We start from the raw sequence: 22,358 nt of genomic DNA on the forward strand, positions 1-22,358 counted from the left end.
AAATGAGGGAAAAGGAGCAGAGGGTAGCTGCTTGTCTGTTTAGTTTACATAAAAGCACCAAGGCTCCATATAAATACAATTAAATACAAATACGATTAAAATGTCAAGTACAAACAACATGAACACATTGCCCAGTGACCATTAGTTACATTCTGTTTAAACCAACTTTTGCCTGCTCGCTGTGAAGAGGAGAGCATTAAAAGGCTTTGAAAACATAGTAAGATTAATACATTCCCATGTCTCCCTAGTTCAAACTATATTAACAAGGGAGACCATTCTTTTGATTGATCTCATTGAATAGAAGGTTAGTCATATTAAAAATTAGAGACCGTCTCCTAGATGATGTCTTATATATTGTACCTCTCCATATTACTGATGAGCTGCTACATATTATTGATAAATAACTATGGCCACATTTACAAAGCCTAAAAAAGCTTTCTGCCATGTGTTGCTTTGTTCCCGCATGCTGTTCAGAGTCCACACATGGACAAGCCAGATCAAACAGTGGTGTTGTTGACATGGGGCAGAAGGCTCTTCTATGCATTCGGGGTTGACATTTCTTATGTTTTGATCTGGGCAGTCTGATCATACAACCTAGCGTTTGCTAGCCAGCTTGTCACTAATGAAAGCGATGGCTGGAAGAACATATATGTTTGATTTATGACAACAGCAGGAACATCCAACCCCAAGGGCCTTCTTCAGCTCTTCTTACACATTCCTAATCCTGGCAAATCTCCCATTGTCTTTAATAGGAGATTTACCTGCAAAGGTAGTGCTGAATATGTCATCTACTAGTGATAAAGTTAGACAATCCTTACTGCAAAAACAAAGACACATGCTTGAGTCTGGCTGCCGATACTAGCATTTAAGAAATGAACAACTGAAAAGTTACCCCTGTTTTAGATGCATATTATGCATGTACAAAGAGAAAGGATGCTTCTGTGGTTAAGACAGAGGAAATTGTATTAAGTAACTTAGAAGATTTGGGTTCTGTTTTCACCTCTGTCAAGGACTTCCTGTGTGACTTTAGGCAAAACACTTGCGCTGTGCCTTAGGTTCCCCATGTGTAAAATAGGGATACCATTTCTCTACTTTACAGGAACATTATTAACTAATCCATTTTAGAAGTTCTCTTAAAATAATTTATAGTATTTAAATTGGTTGACCAAAACTCATCTCTCTCTCTTCGGGGGCTGGGTTAAATGTTTTAGCATGTATCCTACAATGGGACCCAAATGGACAAACCCACCAGATCTGACTGTAGTGACTGGAAGCTATTATTAGTATACCTATTCCATCTGAGTCATCATTGTATATATTGATACATATTCGTGTATTTTTTTGATAGAGTGAGATAAGCAAGTATGATACTTTACTCTGAAAAGTGTAAATTACATAGGTGCCCCGAGCACAGGATGAGCACTTATTTTGGTTTCATAAAGTGAAATAAAGAAAAGATGACAAAAGGAAAAGAACTACTCCAAATATTAACAATTTAATGCAAGTGACCAGTTCGGTTTGGCAATAACATTTCCCAATGTGGTTACATTTTCCCTTGACTAAAAGCAAAATGTTGCTACTAGGAGTTCAGTAGAATATATTTAACTGAATGTCTCTCTAATCAACATTTACATATTCTTTTACTCATATGCAAACAAACTGTGTTAGATACTTTAAATCAGCTCTCTTTAAAAATATTGCCAAATGCACGACACCTGGCTATTTTTCAAGTTTCCTTGTAAAGACATACGTGTAACTATATCAGAAATATAGTTTGCTGCAAATATGTTTTAAAATGGAGAGAGAGAAAGAGCATTTTTATTTCACAACACAGAACAGAGCTAGCACCATTTTCCCTTTATGCATTATGAAGTGACAAGCCACATTACCAAAGAAAAAGAAAACATTAAGGCCGATAGTGTGGAGCTGCTCCAAAATCAGGGTCAAGCCGTATGAGTTCTTTATAGTTATGATTATTCCTAGCAGATAAAAAAAAAGAGTGCTAAAATTATAACTTTTACTAAAAACTATTTTAAGAGGGCTCTTGTGATCAGAAGAGTGATTGCATGAAAGCAGCACTTATTTATTCAACAGATCAGCTCCCCATCTGTATTCAGAGTCCAATCTGCTTAGTCTAGTGGCAAAAATACATTTTCACTAATATGAAACCATCTTTGCCTTAGACATCAACACAGCTATAGGAAAGGGAGCTGGATTTTATTCTAACTCATGCATCCTCAGACAGTGGTGTTGGAACAATTTTTATAGTGGGCATGCTGAAAGCCTTTGAACAAAACTGTAAACCCCCTATATAATGGAAACCACTTCAAGCCGGGAATACTACCGCACCCCCAGCGTCCCTAGTTCCAGCACCCCCTGTCCTCAGACTAAGTAGGGCTACGTCTTCACTACCTGCCGGATCGGTAGTGATCAATCTATCAGGCATCGATTTATCATGTCTTATCTAGACGAGATAAATCAATCCCCGAATTGACACCTGTACTCCACCTTGGCAGGAGGAGTAAGTGGAGTCGACGGGGTAGCCGCCGCAGTCGACTCACCGCCGTGAGGACAGCCAGGTAAGTCGAACTAAGATACTTCAACTTCAGCTACACAAATAGCGTAGCTGAAGTTGCATATCTTAGTTCGAACCCCCTCCCCAGTGTAGCTTAGGCTTAAGATTCTTAGTGGGGCTATAAAAGCAGAGAGGAAGCTGCTGCAGTGGCAGCTCCCTAGAGGGAAGGGTGTGTCCTCTCCCTTCGTAGCTTGTTGAAAGTTGCAAAGATCTCTGGTGGTTGTTACCGAGTGTTCTGAGTTGCTTTGTTCTTGTTTTGAATATTCTTTGTGTTAATAAAGTCAGAAAGGTACTTGAACTGAACTACAGTTTGGGGGTTTATTTTACCTCCTCAGCAGCAGATGTTTCATTTCTTTAGAATCTTCCATCCAAAGATCTCAAAGCACATTGCAAATATTAACTAACAGAGCCACACAGAAGATCCCTTGTATGGGTGGGTCAGTAGTATTATCCACATTTCACTACTCAGGAAACTGATCTGCAGAGGACTAAATCCTGTAGTTACCAGAACTCTATGGATTTCAAACAGGTATAAATTAGGGCAGGATTTGGCCAGAGACACCCCCATCACACGGGACGGCTGTAGCAGAGCTGGGAATAGAACCCAGATCTCCCAATTCCCAATCCTCTGTCTTCATAGTAAAGAGTCAATATTGGGCATATATACAGTGCTTACCATCTGTAGAGATCAAAGCATTTCACACTGGAGGATAAAGATCTCTATTCTAATTTAATAGTTGGGGAAATTGAGATACAGCAAAATTAAGTGAATTAGCCAAAATCATTGTGTGAGCCTAGCGTTCAAGACCCAATCTCTAGTTTTCTTTCCATGTATTTACGTTTTGTATACAGTGCCATAGTCACATGGCCATACTTTGTCCAAGTCATTATACATACATACAACACAGAGCACCTCTTTTAAATCCTGGTAAGAGGAAAGGAAACGTTTTATTTGAATATCTTTTTTTAAAAAAAAAAATCAAGCAAGCAAAATATGTAATTTATCAAAACTACATACTCAGCAAAGGAAAAGTTGAGAAACAATCTCTGTAATCCCAGATGTAACCAGCTGCTCACAACTAAGAATTGAAATAAGGTCAATATTTGAGCCTTTGGGAGAGGCAAGCTATTTCTCTGGAAAGACGTCCACATGTTCTCATAAGGAAATATGTGTTTGAAAACTGAAGATTGTGCACTTAAGGAAAAAGAAACAAAACTAAGTATCTATCGGTGCTCATAAGATTTAGCATTCAAAACTAAGCGAGATAGAAAAAAGCTCTATGCAGTTTAAATAAGAGAAGATTGAACAAATAACAAAAAAATCAACTGTTTAAATGAAGACTGAGCCAGATTCTTCACGAGTACAAGCGCATTAATTCCAAGGGAGTCCCATCTGCTTCTACCACTGGTGTCTCTTAGGCTCAGAGGTTTTAGCAGCTGCTATTACGAAGCAGATTCTGATGCTCTTCCAAACACAGTTAAGAACATTCCAACTACATCATGTACCACGTACAGTCTCTGAATTAACAAGATTTTGTTTGCAATTGCAGTGATATTTTATCAAGGTTATACCAACTGAATACCAAGGGAAAAAGAAACAGTGTTCAAAATCATTTTTTGGGCAAGAGCAAAGCAGTGCATGTACACTGCAAAGCACAGCTGGGATTTCACAGTGGCCTTGCCATCACTGGCTTTTTTCCTGGAAAATTTTAATCCAAACTCGCATCAAACAGTTAAACGACTATTTTTAACTTGTACTTCACTTTAGAATATTGGGTAATTTTAAGAGGAACCAGATGGCGACAGATTCAGAACCTGAGTGCATAGGTCATGTAATAAACCAGACTATTTCTCTTCCTTCCCCACTGACTGAAATGGACCTTTGATTTTAGTTTGTTAGAAATTCAACTAAATTGCAAGCACTACAAGTACAATTCAGATCAGTGGTGGGCAACCTGCAGCCAATCAGGATAATCCACTGGCAGACCGCGAGACAGTTTGTTTAGATTTGCACAGCCACCCGCATCTCTCAGTGGCCGCAGTTTGCTGTTCCCGGCCAATGGGAGCTGCGGGAAGCGGTGCGGGCCTCAGGGACATGCTGGCCACCGCTCCCATTGGCCAGGAACGGCGAACCACAGCCACTGGGAGCTGCAGGTGATTGTGCAAATGTAAACAAAATGGCGGCCCCCCAGTGGATTACCCTGATGGGCTGCGTGCAGCCCGCAGGTTGCCCACTACTGATTCAGATCAATGTTGGTGGAACTTGATCATCGGTATTAAACTCTAACATGGACATTCTTCGGCTGAAATGACAAAAGCTTATTCGCATGATTAATCTTCATGCAGTTGGCTTTGTTAAGCAGATAGAGATATACTGAGAAGAACAGAGAGTATGAGTGTCCTGTGAGGAAGGTTTCAGTGATTTGAATTTTGGATGTTTAGTGAACTGCTCCTAAATTCGGTGAATTAATTAATTATGGCTATGAAATTTGCTACTGCAAAAGGCAGCCTGAGGATCTTAAAGGGCAAATAAGAACTGTGTTTCGAACGTAAAAAAAAGCGGGGGGGAGGGGGGAGCAGAAAAAGTAATTTAAAAAAAATGTTCCTTTCAAGGCTCTCTTTATATTTCATACACAAACAAAAAAGATCATTTGAATCCTTTGCATATCGCCTTTTAAAAGTAACATGCAGTCAAAATGCAGATTATTTCCTTTGACAAAAAGCTCTTGGTCCCTGGCGCAGCCCTCCCTGCCTGGCGGCGCGGTCGGGGCGCACTGAGGACAGTCCACCCTGGTTGACAGTCGTGTTGGGAGCAGGAGGACCTGTCCCCCTCACAGCCCCCGTACCGCACCTCCCGCGAGGGGGGAAGCAGGGGGCCAAAGGGGAAGGTGCGGCGGCGGTCATCTCCCTCAGCCCCAGGATGCGGCGAGAGTCAATGAGAATTTTGTCACAGATTTTAATGTGAGCAGAACTGGGCCCTATATCAACAGAGCAGACTTTTTTCTGGGAAAGAGCAATGCTCTTTGAGCAACTAACCTCTAACAGGACTTTTGGAGGTATTAGAAATACCTGTTGTTGTTTTTTTCTCCCCCCCCCCCCCCCCCCAAGTATTTTTAAAATACTTTCTTCTGGTCTTTAGTAAATACTCATTTAGGGCTTGTCTACACAACTGCTTAAGTCAATGTAACTTACATCACCCAGGGATTTGAAAAAGCCACCCTCTGGGCGACAAACGTGACACTGACTTAAGCGCTGTCCCACCAGTGCTAAGTTGGTGGGAGACGCTCTCCTGCCGACACAGCTTCCGCCTCTTGTTAAGGTGGAGTAATGCCAATGGGAAAGCGCTCTCCTGTCAGCATAGTGCATCTTCACCAAAGGTATTAGAATGTAATCAATGCAGTTTCCCCTTTAAATAATATTGGCTAGCTAAATTTTGCATCATTTAAATAGGAGTTTGAGAAAAAAGGAGATTCCCTTGGCCTCTTCTCCCCTACCCCCCATCAAACACACAGAATATTATATTCTTTTTTTTTTTCGTGGGGAGAAAACCCAAGAAAAAGCATAGGCAGGTGCCGAAGTCAATTGACCATGTGCAAAATAACACTCCATATGTATATGGAAAGTCTACTTATTGTAAGTGACTTCATCTTGTAAATCAGATGCTTTGTTGACAAGATGATCACCACCCTTGAATACAAGGAAGCTGCACCCAAAGTACAAATTCAATCATTCCAGACAGAAGTCTGACCTGCCATCCAAGACAAATATGGAATTTAATCTGTACTGCACTGAATGGGATTTATTAGTTTGCAATATCTGGAAATCATTTACTTTACCATTAGAAGTGTTACTTAACCAATCTTTCTGCAGTAAAACCCAGCCCTGCTGCCTTGGAAGCAAAGGGCAAGGGGGGAAAAGCATTTAGATTTTCCTCAGTCATTGCAGAATCTCACCCAGCACACTTCAGCTGCAGACAGGGCAGATATATATGCAGTGTAGCTCTCGCCTCTAGTATATTCTAACCACTCTGCATAAGGGTACAACACTTTTTCATCATCCATTGTCCAGCAGCAGCTTTTAAAGATGACATTTTAGAAGTCTATGGCACTGAGATTATGGAGACAAGAAAACATTGTGCTTTTTGGATTAAAGCAGTTCGTGCCCAAACGTTTCCTCTTGCGCCCCCCCCCCAATCGCCATTACCTTTAATGGAATGCATCCGTGTCCCTGCACCCCCACACTGGGAGCAGAGTTGTGGCTGGACCATTGGCCGAGCCACGGCTAGGAGCAGGGTCAGGGCAGGGGCTGGAAGTGGAGCTGCAGCCAGGGAATGGGGCCAGAGCAGAGCTGGGTGGCGCAGCCTCACTGCCACCAGTGGGCACTGGCTAGCACCCCACTGTGCCCCCCGGTCATTCCTCCACACCCATCTAGGGCGGGCATGGCCCACAGTTTGGGGACCATTGGACTAAAGGAATGTCCTCACTCTAGGAACCAGGTGGGGTAGGCAGGGAGGTTAGATTAAAGTGTCACAACTAAGTAACTAAAAAAAATGTGGCAGGTATCCAGAGTAGGGACTTGTTACAGAAAAGAGATGTTTTTTTGTGTAAAATGAATTGGAAGAGGGTTTAGAGGAAAGCATCCCTTAAGGAATCTGGGGAAGAGGGAGTTCAGAACTCCAAATGTCTGGCACAGATGGGAGCCAAACCCTGCCCCTTTTCCAGCTGCTTTCTCTCTCGTATTAGGGGAAGCCAGTGAGGCTGGCTGGGATCAGGTTGAGAAGGGTGAAGGCTGACGGCAGCCCTCCCAAATAGGTGGAAACGATTAAGGAAATAACGATCACCTGCACTGAATGATTTATTGTTGAGTACTCCCAGATGTTTGAAGTCATCGGTGGACAACCTGCGGCCTGTCAAGGTAATCTGCTGGTTGGCTGCGATATAATTTGTTTACATTTGCACGGCCGCCCGCAACTCCCAGTGGCTGCGGTTTGCCGTTCCCTGCCATTGGGAGCTGCGGGAAGCAGCGGCCAGCATGACCCTGACACCATCAACTTTGACCCAAAATTTCATAGAAAGGCTTCAATGAAATTTTTGAAAAAGAGAAAAAAGAACGAGGAGTACTTGTGGCACTTTAGAGACTAACAAATTTATCTATAAGGTGCCAAAAGTACTCCTCGTTCTTTTTGCTGAAACAAACTAACACGGCTGCTACTCTGAAACTTCAAAAAGAGAGTGAGTTCCAACAAATTTTTTAAAAAGCAAAAAGAAAAGGAGTACTTGTGGCACCTTAGAGACTAACCAATTTATTTGAGCATGAGCTTCGTGAGCTCTCATGCTCAAATAAATTGGTTAGTCTCTAAGGTGCCACAAGTACTCCTTTTCTTTTTGCGAATACAGACTAACACGGCTGTTACTCTGAAACCTTTAAAAAGCAAAAAACTCTTTCCTTGCAATGTCTGCTACCCAAGAGCTGCAGCATTATTCCAATGCTTAAAAAACAGAAAGTGAAACTGACTAGAACTGGATTGTAAACAAAAGTGAAACTGGCTATTTTACTTTCATTGCCAGATCTGATAAAAGTAAACAGTATAAATCATTAAAAATAAATTTAATTTTTAAATTGTTATTCAAATTCAAAACATTTTTAAAAATTATTATAAAATTATTGTATCTGGTTAATTATGCACCCTACTTTTTTTTCCTTTTCCATTTCTGACTCTCCAAAATTTATAAAATCCTTTCAGCCAGCTAGTGGACAATGGTTATAGCGTCATTTGAGGCTAAATGGCATTTCATTATTTTTAAAATTGATTGTATCCCACTCTCTTCCTTGGCAATCACTGATATACTTTTTTTGATGCCCACACTCTGCAAAGACTTATGCAAATACACATTAACTTTAAACCATCTAAATAGGGCCACTGGAACAAACGTCATAGAATCATAGAATATCAGGGTTGGAAGGGACCTCAGGAGGTCATCTAGTCCAACCCCCTGCTCAATTAAATCATCCCAGCCAGGGCTTTGTCAAGCCTGACCTTAAAAACTTCTAAGGAAGGAGATTCTACCACCTCCCTAGGTAACGCATTCCAGTGTTTCACCACCCTCCTAGTGAAAAAGTTTTTCCTCATATCCAACCTAAACCTCCCCCACTACAACTTGAGACCATTACTCCTTGTCCTGTCCGCTTCTACCACTGAAAATAGTCTAGAACCATCCTCTCTGGAACCACCTCTCAGGTAGTTGAAAGCAGCTATCAAATCCCCCCTCGTTCTTCTCTTCTGCAGACTAAACAATCCCAGTTCCCTCAGCCTCTCCTCATAAGTCATGTGTTCCAGACTCCTAATCATTTTTGTTGCCCTTCGCTGGACTCTCTCCAATTTATCCACATCCTTCTTGTAGTGTGGGGCCCAAAACTGGACACAGTACTCCAGATGAGGCCTCACCAATGTCGAATAGAGGGGGACGATCACGTCCCTCGATCTGCTCGCTATGCCCCTACTTATACATCCCAAAATGCCATTGGCCTTCTTGGCAACAAGGGCACACTGCTGACTTATATCCAGCTTCTCGTCCACTGTCACCCCAGGTCCTTTTCCGCAGAACTGCTGCCTAGCCATTCAGTCCCTAGTCTGTAGCTGTGCATTGGGTTCTTCCGTCCTAAGTGCAGGACCCTGCACTTATCCTTATTGAACCTCATCAGATTTCTTTTGGCCCAATCCTCCAATTTGTCTAGGTCCCTCTGTATCCTATCCCTGCCCGCTAGCGTATCTACCACTCCTCCCAGTTTAGTATCATCCGCAAATTTGCTGAGAGTGCAATCCACACCATCCTCCAGATCATTTATGAAGATATTAAACAAAACCGGCCCCAGGACCGACCCTTGGGGCACTCCACTTGACACCGGCTGCCAACTAGACATGGAGCCATTGATCACTACCCGTTGAGCCTGACAAGCTAGCCAACTTTCTACCCACCTTATAGTGCATTCATCCAGCCCATACTTCTTTAACTTGCTGACAAGAATACTGTGGGAGACCGTGTCAAAAGCTTTGCTAAAGTCAAGAAACAATACATCCACTGCTTTCCCTTCATCCACAGAACCAGTAATCTCATCATAGAAGGCGATTAGATTAGTCAGGCATGACCTTCCCTTGGTGAATCCATGCTGACTGTTCCTGATCACTTTCCTCCACGTTTACCAAAACTAAAAAGTAATAGAAAGTCAACCTGAAGTAAAGAGGAAATGTATTAAAATAAAAAAATTTATATAAAACAAGCCAAGTCCATTTTATATTATTCATTCCCAATGAGACTAAGTCACATGGTTAAAGTGAAACGAGTGTTTGAAAGACAGGGGTCTTAGACAGTAAGCTCTCAGGGTAGGGGCAGTGTCTCTGAATGTGTTTTAACAGCACCTAACACAATGGGGCTTGATCCCATAGTATAAAATAATAAATCAAGGCATAGTATTTATACCACACTCCTCACTGTGATATCTGAGCATCTTAATAGGAGCAGTAACAGGTCTTGGGTGAAATCCTGCCCCTATCTGAAGTTAGTGGGAGTTTTGCCATTAACTTAATTAGGTCTAGAATTTCACCCCGTGTGTAGCGCTCCCACTGAAGTTATGGGAGATTCATATGCAAAGGGTTTAAAGGATCAAATTGATTAGTAGTTGAAGCTTTTGATACAGACTCCCACGGTATTCTTGCCAGCAAGTTTAAAAAGTATGGATTGGATGAATGGACTATAAGGTGGATAGAAAGCTGGCTAGATTGTTGGGCTCAATGTCTAGTTGGCAGCTGGTATCAAGCAGAGTGCCCCAGGGGTCAGTCTTGGGGCCGGTTTTGTTCAAAATCTTTATTAATGATCTGGATGATCAGGGCCATCCCTAGACATTTTGGTGCCCTACGCAGCCCTCTCCCCCACCCCGTGTGTGTGGGGGACTGACCCCAGGCCTCCGTGAGGGGGCAGGAGCAGGCTGGAGGGGTGGGGACAGAGGGAAACCACCCCCCCAGCACTCACTGGCAGTGCGGAGTGGGTTGGAGCCGGGTCGCTCCACTTCCCGCCGCCCAGTGAGCTCAGGCCGCCTGACCCCTGCTGCAGTCCCCTGGGATGTAGCTCGGGAAAGGAGCGGGGGCTTTGGGGAAGGTGTGGAGAGGGCGTGGGGCTGGAGCGGAGGTGAGAAGAGGCAGGGCACGGCAGGGCAGAGCAAGGGCAGGGGCTTTGAGGAAGAGGCGGAGCAGGGGTGGGGGCAGCTTTCCTGGCTGGGTCAGCCAGCCGGGGGACCAGGCTGGCCACTGGAGCAGCACACAGCTGCATAGGGCACCAGGAAATTTGGTGCCCCACATTTCCTGGTGCCCTACGCAGCTGCGTAGTTTGCGTATGGGTAAAGACGGCCCTGTGGATGATGGGATTAATTGCACCCTCAGCAAGTTCACAGATGACACTAAGATGAGGGGAGAAGTAGATATGATGGAGGGTAGGGATAGGGTCCAGAGTGACCTAGATAAATTGGAAGATTGGTCCAAAAGAAATCTAATGGAGGTTCAACAAGGACAAGTGCAGAGTTCTGCACTTAGGAAGGAAGAATCCCATGCACTGCTACAGGCTGGGGATCGACTGGTTAAGCAGCAGTTCTGCAAAAAAGGACTTGGGGATTATAGTGGACGAGAAGCTGGATACGAGTCAGCAGTGTGCCCTTGTTGCCAAGAAGGCCAACAGCATATTGGGCTGTATTAGTAGAAGCATTGCCAGCAGATTGAGAGAAGTAACTATTCCCCTCTATTTGGCACTGGTGAGGCCACACCTGGAGTATTGCGTCCAGTTTTGGGTCCCCCACTACAGAAGGGATGTGGACAAATTGGAGAGATTCCAATGGAGGGCAACAAAAATTATTAGGGAGCTGGGGCACATGACTTATGAGGAGAGGCTGAGGGAACTCGGGTTATTTAGTCTGCAGAAGAGAAGAGTGAGGGGGGGTTGATAGCAGCCTTCAATTACCTGAAGCGGGGTTCCAAAGATGATGGAGCTCAGATGTTCTCAGTGGTGGCAGATGACAGAACAAGAAGCAATGGTCTCAAGTTGCAGTGGGGGAGGTCTAGGTCGGATATTAGGAAACACTACTTCACTAGGAGGGTGGTGAAGCACTGGAATGGGTTACCTAGGGAGGTGGTGGAATCTCCTCTTTTAGAGGTTTTTAAGGCCCGGCTTGACAAAGCCTTGGCTGCGATGATTTAGTCGGTACTGGTCCTGCTTTGAGCAGGGGATTGGACTAGATGACCTCCTGAGGTATCTTCCAATCCTAATATTCTATGAAGATATTATAATCCTAAATTGGACAGCTCCATCCTTCTGTATATATTCACACAAGTTTTTGCAAAATTTAAGTAAAAATTTTAATCCCATTAATTTTGTTTTCCTATACAGTGGTTATTACATAAGAACATCCATAGAAGGTCAGACCAATGTCCAATCTAGCCCAATAATCGGTCTTCTGACAGTGGCCAATGCCAGAACCTTCAGATGGAACGAAGAGAAAGGGCAGTTTTGAGTGATCTATCCCATCATCCAGTCCCAGTTTCTCACAGTTGGAGGTTTACGGACACCTGGAGAATAGTACTGCATCCTTCACCGAACTCACTAACAGCCATTGATGGATCTATGCTCCCTGAATTTATCTAATTTTTTTTGACGCAGTTTATACTTTTGGCCTTCACAACTTCCTCTGGCAATGAGTTCCGCAGGTTGGCTGAGTTGTGTGAAGAAGCACTTCCTTATGTTTGTTTTAAACCTGTGCCTTGGGGGACCCCTAGTTCTTGTGTTATGTAAATGAACAAGCAACACTTCCCTGTTCACCTTCTCCATACCAGTCTTGAGACCTCTGTCATATCCCTCCTTAGTCATCATTTGTATAAGCTGAACAGTCCCAGTCTTTTTAATCTCTCCTCGTAGGGAAGCTGTTCCATACCCCTCATCATTTTTGTTGCCCTTCTCTGTGCCTTTTCCAATTCTAATCTATACTTTTTGAGATGGGGTGACCAGAACTACATGCCGTATTCAAGGTGTGGGTGTACCATGGATTTATATAGCAGCATGATGATATTTTCTGTTTTATTATCTATCCCTTTCCTAATGGGTCTTAACATCCCGTTAGCTTTTTTTTTTTTTTGGTAGATGAATATTTTCAGAAAGCGATCCATGATGATTCGAAGATCCCACTCTTGAACAGCAACAGCTAATTTAGACACTATCATTTTGTATGTATAGTTCGGATTTTTTTATTCCCTAATGTGCATTACTTTGCACTTATCACTGAATAAGCCACATCACTTCAAATCTTTGCCCAGTCCTGCATTCCTTGCACACCTGGAGCTCCAAATGATGTCCGAGTGTTCCTTCCTGTGCAAGGAATGCACGATCAGGCCCCTTATTGTGCATAATTAGCTGTAATTAGAGCTGACTGTAAAGTAGTCAGTAGGTGCAACAAAAAGCTTTAATTTTTTTAAAGAATTTGTGGAAAATTTTTTCAACTTCATTGATTTGTCAATAAAAAAAGACCTCCCGAAAAATCAAAAATGTTCAATTCTTTTCCTCTGTCTTTTTTCAGTAACAAAAGAGAAATAAGAAAAAGGGGGGAACGGGGAGAAAAACAGGAGAAGCCAAGATCCTATTTCCTGCACCTCTGAAAACAATTTTAAAAAATCCTGACTATTTTGTGGGGTGAGGTGGGGGAGGTTCCTCTCTGCACCCCAGTCAAAAAACTGCAAAAGGTTTCATTTTTAAAAACAGTTGTCATTTTAAAAAGTTTTAAACAAAAAAGAAATCAGATGTTTCCACTACAATGCTTTTTTTCTTTTTTTTGGCATCAAACATTTCTATTAAGGCACATGTTCTGTCTTTTTAAATCCTTGCTCTCCTACCAGCATAATGTAGAAGAGATATCGTCCAGGTTTAAAGTTTATATAAAGAAAAAAGAGACGGGGGGTGTGTGTGGAGGGGCTGGAGATGCTGCAGCTGGTGGCTCTTACCCTGCACCGGGCTCAGCTGCTAGTCCCAGCTGGGGAGGAGAACAACAGGACTTCCTCTTCCCCTGCAAGTAGTCGTCGTGGCCAGGTCAGACCCACCCTCAGAAAACTCCCTGGCTGCAGGAAGCTCCGCACCCCCCACCCTTTCCTGCACCCATTGCTCTTCAGTCACAAGGGAGGGGATCACTTTACGAGGAGATGCTTCCCAAGCCACCCAACTCCCCTGCATCCAGAGCACCCCGTATCCAGAGCCCTCTGCACCTTAAACCCCACTCCACCAAGCCACACCCCCTATATATGGAGCCTCCTGCACCCAGACCCCCTTCCGAGCCCCTCCCCACTGCATCCAGACCCTATGCCCAGTCCACCCCCTGCTGAACCCCCCCAACAAATCCTACCCCCCCACACACCTGGAACACACTGATGAGCCCCCCGAACTCCACCCCACCCCACTGAACTCTAATCAGCTGCATATGTACCTCCCTCACCAAGCCCCACTCCCCCAACACCCAGACATCCCCCACTGAACTCCCTACACCCAGACCCGCCTCTGCTGAGCCCTAGCCACCTTCACCTGGATTCCCCTGCACCGAGAAACCCCCAAATAGCCTCTGTGCATCCAGATCCCCCCTGACCCAGACTGCCCCACACAGAGACCTCTCATCCCACACCTGGATTCCCCCCCCCCCCCCACTCTAAGCCCCTCCACACTTGGATCTTGCCGGGCTGAGCCTACTTGTCCCCTACCTGGATTGGACAAGAGATTCCGCCTCTCTTGCTTACTGACTTGGTGCACCTGGCATGGAGGGGCAGAGTCCCAGGGTACTTCTGGAGCAGGCCTGGCCATTGTGCTGTGCCAAGGTTGGGTGCAGCCTTATTGCCGAATCTATTTGCGGGGGGAGGAGAGCGGCTCCAGGGTGATCTCCCATCTCTGTGCAGCCAGCGGCCTGTGCTCCCCACTGCCATATTTAAGCCCCCACATTTATTTATTGACAAATAAAATTTGCAGAATTTTAAAATATTGTGCGCAGAATTCTTTTTTCCACAGAATTTTTAATTATTTGGCGCAGAATTCCCACAGGAGTATTAACTTAATGATAGTTGTAATATTGCAGTTCAGATGGAGAATACAAGAAATGGGTTACATTTAACTGCAATACTGTCCATTTCTTCTAAGCAGGGACCACTCTAATGTCAGAACTACTGTAAATTCATGTTTTACTTCTTCCTAACAAGGTCTCCCTAACTTTTCATTATTAATTCAAATATATTTGCAGTAGTGTCCACTAGGAACTGTACAGACACATCAGGATGGTCTCCGTCCAAGGAGATCACAAATTTTATTAATCTTAGTATCACTATTTTACTTCAAGTTTGCCCAATTACTATTCTTAATTATCCAGAATATAATAATCTACGAAGAAACTGCTGGTGGTGTTTTGAACTGTTTGTAATGGGGGAAGACACATGTTGGGTTGTTTTCCAAATTACCCTGTAACTGAGAAACAGTCTCACAACATCCAAACTTTCTATACAGCCATATCTGTTGAGTTGACATGCTCACATAGGAAGTGTTGCAGAAATTCATATTACTATTCTTATATTCTAAAGGAAGTCTCCTTTCCCATCAGCTGAAGCACCTGAATATCTTCTGAGGCAGGAGAGGGAGAATACCACACAAAATTAATGGTATACAGCAGACCTCCATTAAGCCAAATACTTTATAACAAGTTTGCATAGAAAATTAGTCTATCCCATTGCTCAAGAAAGATTTGAGAGCAGAAGTCTTAGTGAGATCACATACTATTAAGACTTACTGATCATTGTACAAATAAGGAATTTACAATGGTTCTTCATTGCTGGGAGGCAACCATGCCTAATGGTTAGAACATAAAAGACCACAAGACTTTACCTTAAATGACACTTAAAACGAGTTCTAAACGACAACTGTTTGCCTTTTATATATATATATATATATATATATATATATACATACACACACACACACACCTGAATGTATGAGAGATTCCCTCCCCTTCCCACAGCACACATTTTAAAGCAGGCTTGCTCTGGCTTTTTTTATAAAGATGTAGTAGAAACCAAGAGCCATACTGTGAAGAATTTCAAGTGGTGAAAGGAACAAATTATTTTAAATAGCAAAGGCGAAGCTTAATTTAGCAAGTTTCTTTAGACACAAGAAAACTTTCGATTTACAGAAGTGAAATACAACAGGTCAGTCATGAGGAACACTGTGCCAGCTGTTCAATCAAAATGTTTTACTACCACAGCTGGGCAACCAAGACAGTGCAAAGAAAACCTAGTGATAAAAGTGTATGTGCAGGATGTTGCAAAAGGGTGACGCTAGTGATGAAAATTCCTTCTTCCTTCCCCTGTTAACTTCTCTTAACAGTGTGAACGCAGCTAAACACACACTGCTTTCTAGGACATGTAGCTGCTGTAAGTCCTGAGATAAAAAACACCAGCCCTAGGAAATAATTCATTCAGAGTGTATTTGCTACACAAACATCTGCAAACTAAGAGTCACAACTGCACTAAATAGTAACTTGGGTTAAGAGTTGGCCATTACATGTCTTAGTAACAGCAAACTCTTTCATTGGTGTCCGATTGCTCGGTATCCACTAGAAAAGCTCACTGTCATCTTTTAAAAATCCCTGACTTTTCAGTGAAAGTTTCCTGTGCTGCGTAAATTACATTTTCAGCACAGAACTATCACTCACCCACAGACTTTGTTCTGACTCGTCTGCAACTATGGCTGGTAAAAATGTTCGTACGTTATACTAAATCACCACCTTCTGATTGTGTTCGCTTATTCTCCACTCCTGCTTTGCCAAAGCTCTAAGTAACACCAAGCACAAGTTGTAGAGCCTAGCAGTGCATCATGCTGGCCTTTAACCTCAAGAAATGGCGACCACCTCCAAATGCACCGTTGGTTTGATTTTATCCAAAGAGCTATGAATGAAAGCAGTCTATGTTACTACCACACTACATGCTAAAACTAATTACATTTTTAGGTGGAACAGACAATCCTTTCACTATTAGACTGATGTTTGGCTCAGGTTGCAGTAACGCCCTGATCGTGCTCCAGTGAGCGGAACAGGCTGGGACTAGGTTTCACAACTGTTCATGTTTAAGAAAACATTACTTTGTGAGGTGGGCCTCTTTCTCCCACCCCAATCATATAAATCTCAAGAGGGAGGTTTCGACTTGGGATCCACCACTTCTACCTGGCTAGTGTGGCTGGGGCATTTCCTCCTTCCAATACCCTCCCGCCTTGCCTTGGCGAGAGAGTCTAGTGGGTAGAATTCTTAAATCTGATGGTTCCTCCTGTCTTCTCTCCTTTGGGGGAAAGTTCAGTGCTGGTTGCGCGATTCCCTTTAAGGAATGTCCCTGGTTGACTCAGGCAAGAACCAGACTTGCTAGGAGTCAATAGGCACACTTGTGCCTTCCCCTGACATCATCTCCAAGCGCCTAAATGCCATACATGGCAACCAGGGCAGGTGGAGTCCCAGAGTCACCCTGGGAAAATTATAGGGGAGCTGTGTGGCCAGGTAAGCTGTATGTGGCCAGCCTGTGGAAAGCCCATCTCTCCTGTAACCTTTCTGCAGGCTCAGATATGCAGAAGTAACTGTGGTAATAAGGGGGCCCTTTCACAGCCGTGTAAGCACTTGCCCACCACAGGGTGGTGTGGTAAGGCTGAGTGAGTTAGTGATGGTAACGTGCTTCGAGGATGAAAGTGCAAGGTAGCAGTAGTATTATAGTAGTGTTACCTGGTGATTGACTCAGACCCTTAGCAACAACATTAAGTTGAGCTCCATTAATTTTCTAAAAATCAGATGTTAATTCAGATGCAGAGCTGCCAGATAACACGAACTAAAGAGTGAAACCTGCGGGAAAGATCAGCCTCATTAAGCAATCCTTCAAAATCACTGGGCTCAATTACCTCCATGAGTTGCATCAGCAGAACCCAAGCTTTGCACTCCTGGCAACAGAAAGTCCACTCAGATGTAACAGCAAAGGCTTCCAATCTGTAACCTCTTCTCCTCTGGTAGGGGCCCAGAATTAGCTCACATAGTTCCTGAATTGGCAGGGTGTCTACCAGCGATTCAGCACATCTCCTGGACAGCTGCCATCTGCTGGGTTACTACAGAATCCCAGATGGAATTTAAAGCCTGAGCATCCCATTGGGTGAAACGTCTTCCCTCACCCTCTGTTGCAGCTGCCTCTAAAGGGGATGTGGGTAGGTGCTGCAATTTGCAATTATGGGAGTGAATCTGGCCCATTTAAGTACACTTCTCCTCCACCTTTGTTAGCAGGCCTTCTTCTTTAAGCAACTGATATTTGCTGGTCCCTTGAAATCTCACTTAAAGCAGTTTCACTGTAATCATTTGAAACATGGAGTTCAACATTTTTTTTAAAAAATCTATTTTTTTCTATAATAGCTTATTTATTAGATTTGAAACTCTGTGGTTTGAATTTACAAGGAGGATATATTTCCCCACAAATTAAGCAGTACCTGTATTAGCTTAAGCATCATTCCACTGCAAAGGCTCAGAAAAAAGTTGTCAAGCAAACATTTTATTGTCTGACCACATCTCTCTAATGGGCAGTTTCAGATATTTTAAAACAAGGTTTGATATGGCACGATAGGAAACGATCCAAGTTCATGCATAAAATACAACATTAAATACCACAGTCACTAATTTTAATGCTTCCTGAATTGATCAAAATATTCGTAAGAGGTACACTAACAGCTCAGTTTACTTCTCTATCCTTTGTTTTTCTGTTATTCTTGGAGAAAAGTGTTCTTTTGGAGAGAAGTATGCAGGAGCACTGGGACTGCCAAAAGTTACTCTTTCAAGCTACAGAGACATCATATTTGCCACATCAGATCAAAGCATCTAATCTTAAGCAATATCCAGAATTCAGTGCTTCAATGGAAGACAAACACCCCCCTCCTCAAATATACACCTTGTCAAGTGTACTGCGCTATATACAGCAGTAGGAACTGATTCTTCCCAGAACTTCAACTGATGCCCTGAACCATGAGATTTGATTACGGTCACTGTTATTTTAAGTTGCATAGCTAAGATGGTTACTGATGATGATGCAGTTATCCAGCCCTTTTAAAAATCCTGCCACAGTGCATCTTAAAGAATTAAACTTCAGTTATTTGTTATTTACCAACTCCATATTTTATACTACTGTAACACAATTACTTTTGATGGCAGGTTTTTCTAAATGTAGCTGTACATTAAATGAGTAAGGAATGAGAGACGATTAAGTGATTTTGTGTACAATAATAGTATGTTTGATTATGTCAACTATCATTACCCTATGATACACAAAGCCTCTTCTGGGGGAATAAAACCGAACAATTTACCATATCATTACAGCTTACTCTTTATGTTGATGAATACTGTATTTAACAGGCTTATCAGACATCTGTCATCATACAATTTCAGAAGTTTATCAACCAGCTTCACATTTAAATAATCTCCCTAAATTTGAGAGGGAATAAAGCATGGTCATTAACAAAATAAATATGGACAGAATAAAAAGTTAGGGACAATTTAAAAAAAAAAAAAAACAACCAATCAAATGGGCCCAATCCACGTTGCTGGATAAAACCCATTGGGTTAGACGGTTCATACCCAACTCATGTGTGTGAGAAGTCACACCCCTGCAGTTCACCCTTAACTCCAGTGGGCACAGGATCAGACCTTCAGTGATCATCAGTGTAAGGGTAGCACAAGGTCTAAGATGGATGATGTTATCAAGGTCCAGACTGCATACCCTGCTTAGATCACACTTTCCCTATTGTATACTTAAACACAGGGGCATGATCCAAAAGTATTCAAAGTCAATAGGAGTTTTCCCATCGACCTCCGTTTTCTTTGCAACAGGCCTCAAAGTGAGAAATATGAGAATACCTATGTGCCATAAATATTTGCTTCCCATATCAACTAAATTCACATTAACTACTTTTCCTTGAAATAAAAATCTCATTGAAGGTTTGCTTTTAGGGATTTTTGTTTTTAAATCTAACAAGTAATAATATTTAAAATGAACCCACATATAGCACAAAACACAAGATAAAACTATATCCATTATATATGCTACAATAACATGTTTCCCAGAGTTAAATATTTTGGCCAACATTCACCACTAAGAAAGATAATGAAATGTAAGATGTTTAAGTATTTCAGTTACTACTCTAAATAAAAACAAAACGGATACTGTTTCACCTATTGTACTTCTGGGGTGGAGAGAATGAAATAGTTTAAGATTTCTGCCTGTTCTGAGGCACACATCATAGAGTATGCACAGCAAAACATAGAGATGTTTTTAGTGTTATATACACTCCCAAACAAGATTTATCCACAGCCTGGGAATTTGCAAAACTGCAGTCAACACTGAAACAGGGTATTTAAAACAAAAGACAAACAAACAAACCAACCACATCAATACTTTACAAACAAGATGACCCACTCATTAGTAAGGAACAAATGAAGAAAATAATCAAAGCTCAGTACATCCCACCAACAATCTGAGAATGAAGAAATTGTATCTCTGGTGAAAGAAAGACAGACAGACAGACCTAAATAGTAATACACCCAGAGCCTAACCTGTTTAAAGACTTATTTATTCCCATTGGAGATTTTATCACAGAGATATCAGCATGTAATGCCAATGGAAAGTGACTTCTTGGTGAGTATCTGAAATATACTGTTCTAACCCAAAGGTTGATTTGTTTTGGGGTTTTTTTAAAACATCAGATGTACAGCATATACAAGACTCTCCTACTCCTGTCTGCATTTTCACTTTTATCCCAATCACTGCCACTGTAGTTCAGTTAAAAATATAAACTAAGCAAAAGGCTGAGCTGGCAAGCTACGGGCCTGATCCAAAACCCACTGAAGGCCACAGAAATGTTCCCACTGACTTCAGTGGGTTTTGGATCAGGCCATATGAGCCAGGTTTTCTTTTTTTGAACGGTGTATACGTGTAGAGATTAAACTGGCACATATTTAAAACAGGACAGAACACTCCTAAACCAGACTGTGTAATCGACTGCCTCCACACCCCACAGGATCTCATACCTGCCAGACACACCTGAGCCTATTTATTGACTTTTACTGTTTATAGTACTTTATCTAGTCACAGATCTGACTGTGTTCATCTCCCATCCCAAAGAGGTCATACCTGCAAAACTACTGTACAGATTTGTGTTCATCTCTCACTATGCTCACTCCAAAGAGCCTGCCCAGTGATAGGCACCCATGAAACACAGATCTTCCCCGTCTCCTAAAGTCTAAGACACACACTACCCCTCAGCCTTTTGGGGAGCATATCTCAACCATCTGGATGAATTTGAAAGGCAGGTTTTTAAAGCCTTTCACACCGATGAAAAAGGGGGTTCTGCTGTGTATGTGAGTCGCACTCATTTAAAAACTGCACCTCAGTTGCAGCCCTGGGGTCTCTACCTAGTCCAGGCTTTGAAGCTGCGGGGGGGTGGGGGGGAAAGAGAACGTGAAGAATAAACCTGCCAAGTTAGAAACTGAAAACGTGACATGGGAGAACCCCTTATTGGGAATTGTAACCATCTCTCACTCTCCCCCTGGTGGTGATGAATTTTGAGGTGGCAAATTTGGTAAGAGATTTGAAATCTCCCTTGCCACCTTTTTAGAAATCTCAGCTCATTCAATTTATCCCTCACTCACAACACAGCCTGATACACACACACACTCTGTGTCCAAGGGGGAGAAAGGAGCGGAGCCAGGCCATTGTCCTTATCTCTCGGAACAAGTACGGATTCCTCTATTACTCTCGCCCTTCCTGAGCGTCTCTCTCCAGCAGCCCCACACAGCGAATACTACCCTCCCTGAGCCTGAAGGGCTATGGCTGCGATTGCTGCCTCACGGTGGTGGGGAAGGTGTGTGTGTGTGGGGGGGGGGGGGGGGGGGGGGGGGGAGATCCCCAGTTGCCAATGACAGGATCTCTCTCTCTCTGCACCAAAGACAGAGGCTCCTTCCCCGCCTCCCACCTGCAGCAGCAGCAGCAGCAGCAGCAGCGACAGTCGGCGGACGGGCACAGCTCTGCCCGCAGCCGGGGCTGCCTGCAGCACTCACCTCCCTGCGCCGGGCTGCCGGCTCCTGCGTCCCCCCACTGCCGGCTGCAGCCTCGCTCTGCGCGATCCCTTCCCCCGCCTGGGCCGCTCGTGCGAGCAGGGGGAGGGCGGCGGCGGCGGCGGCGGCAGGAGGGACCTAATCGGAGGGCTGTTTACTAGCCCGCTCTCGCGAGAGCTCAGGGCACCAGCCGGGAGGGGAGCGATGGGCTGAGGGGGGGGCTGTGACATCTCCTTTCAGGCGGGAGGCCCCCGTGTGCCCCCAGCGCCCCTCCGCAGGCAGCGGGGCCAGCTCCTCCCCGCCACCGCCCCGGCCCCGCGCCTGGAAGCGGGGGCCGGCTACAAAGTGCCCCCAGCGCTCGGCCACGCAGCGTCCGCGGGACAGTGCCCGGGGGCGGGTCGCGGGTCTCCGGTCGGACAAACTAGCGCCCCGCGGCAGCCCCGCTGAAAGTCACTGTGCGCCAGCCAGCCAGCCAGCCAGCGCCTCCGCTGGGGTCATTCAGCCTGGCGCTCCCTTGCCCTCCACGGGGCCACGCCGGTTTACACGCGCTGGGCAGCGTCCCCCACCCCCCACTCCTTTTAAACTCACCCCCCTCCCCCAGCCTCGT

At 43.9% G+C, this 22,358-nt stretch overlaps 1 protein-coding gene across 1 annotated transcript in view; it reads right to left on the bottom strand.

Annotated features, from left to right (window-relative positions):
* STK38L (serine/threonine kinase 38 like) overlaps positions 1 to 21,913 on the bottom strand; it is a 60,620-nt gene extending 38,707 nt beyond the window's left edge. Inside the window, exon 1 of the mRNA XM_048825916.2 lies at positions 21,755 to 21,913. The gene's annotated coding sequence lies outside the window, so the exon portion shown is untranslated. The remainder of the gene's footprint in view (positions 1 to 21,754) is intronic.
* Between the last annotated feature and the right edge of the window lie 445 nt (positions 21,914 to 22,358).

Source organism: Caretta caretta, chromosome 1, assembly GCF_965140235.1.
Source record: "Caretta caretta isolate rCarCar2 chromosome 1, rCarCar1.hap1, whole genome shotgun sequence".
In the NCBI taxonomy this organism is placed as follows: Eukaryota; Metazoa; Chordata; order Testudines; family Cheloniidae; genus Caretta; species Caretta caretta.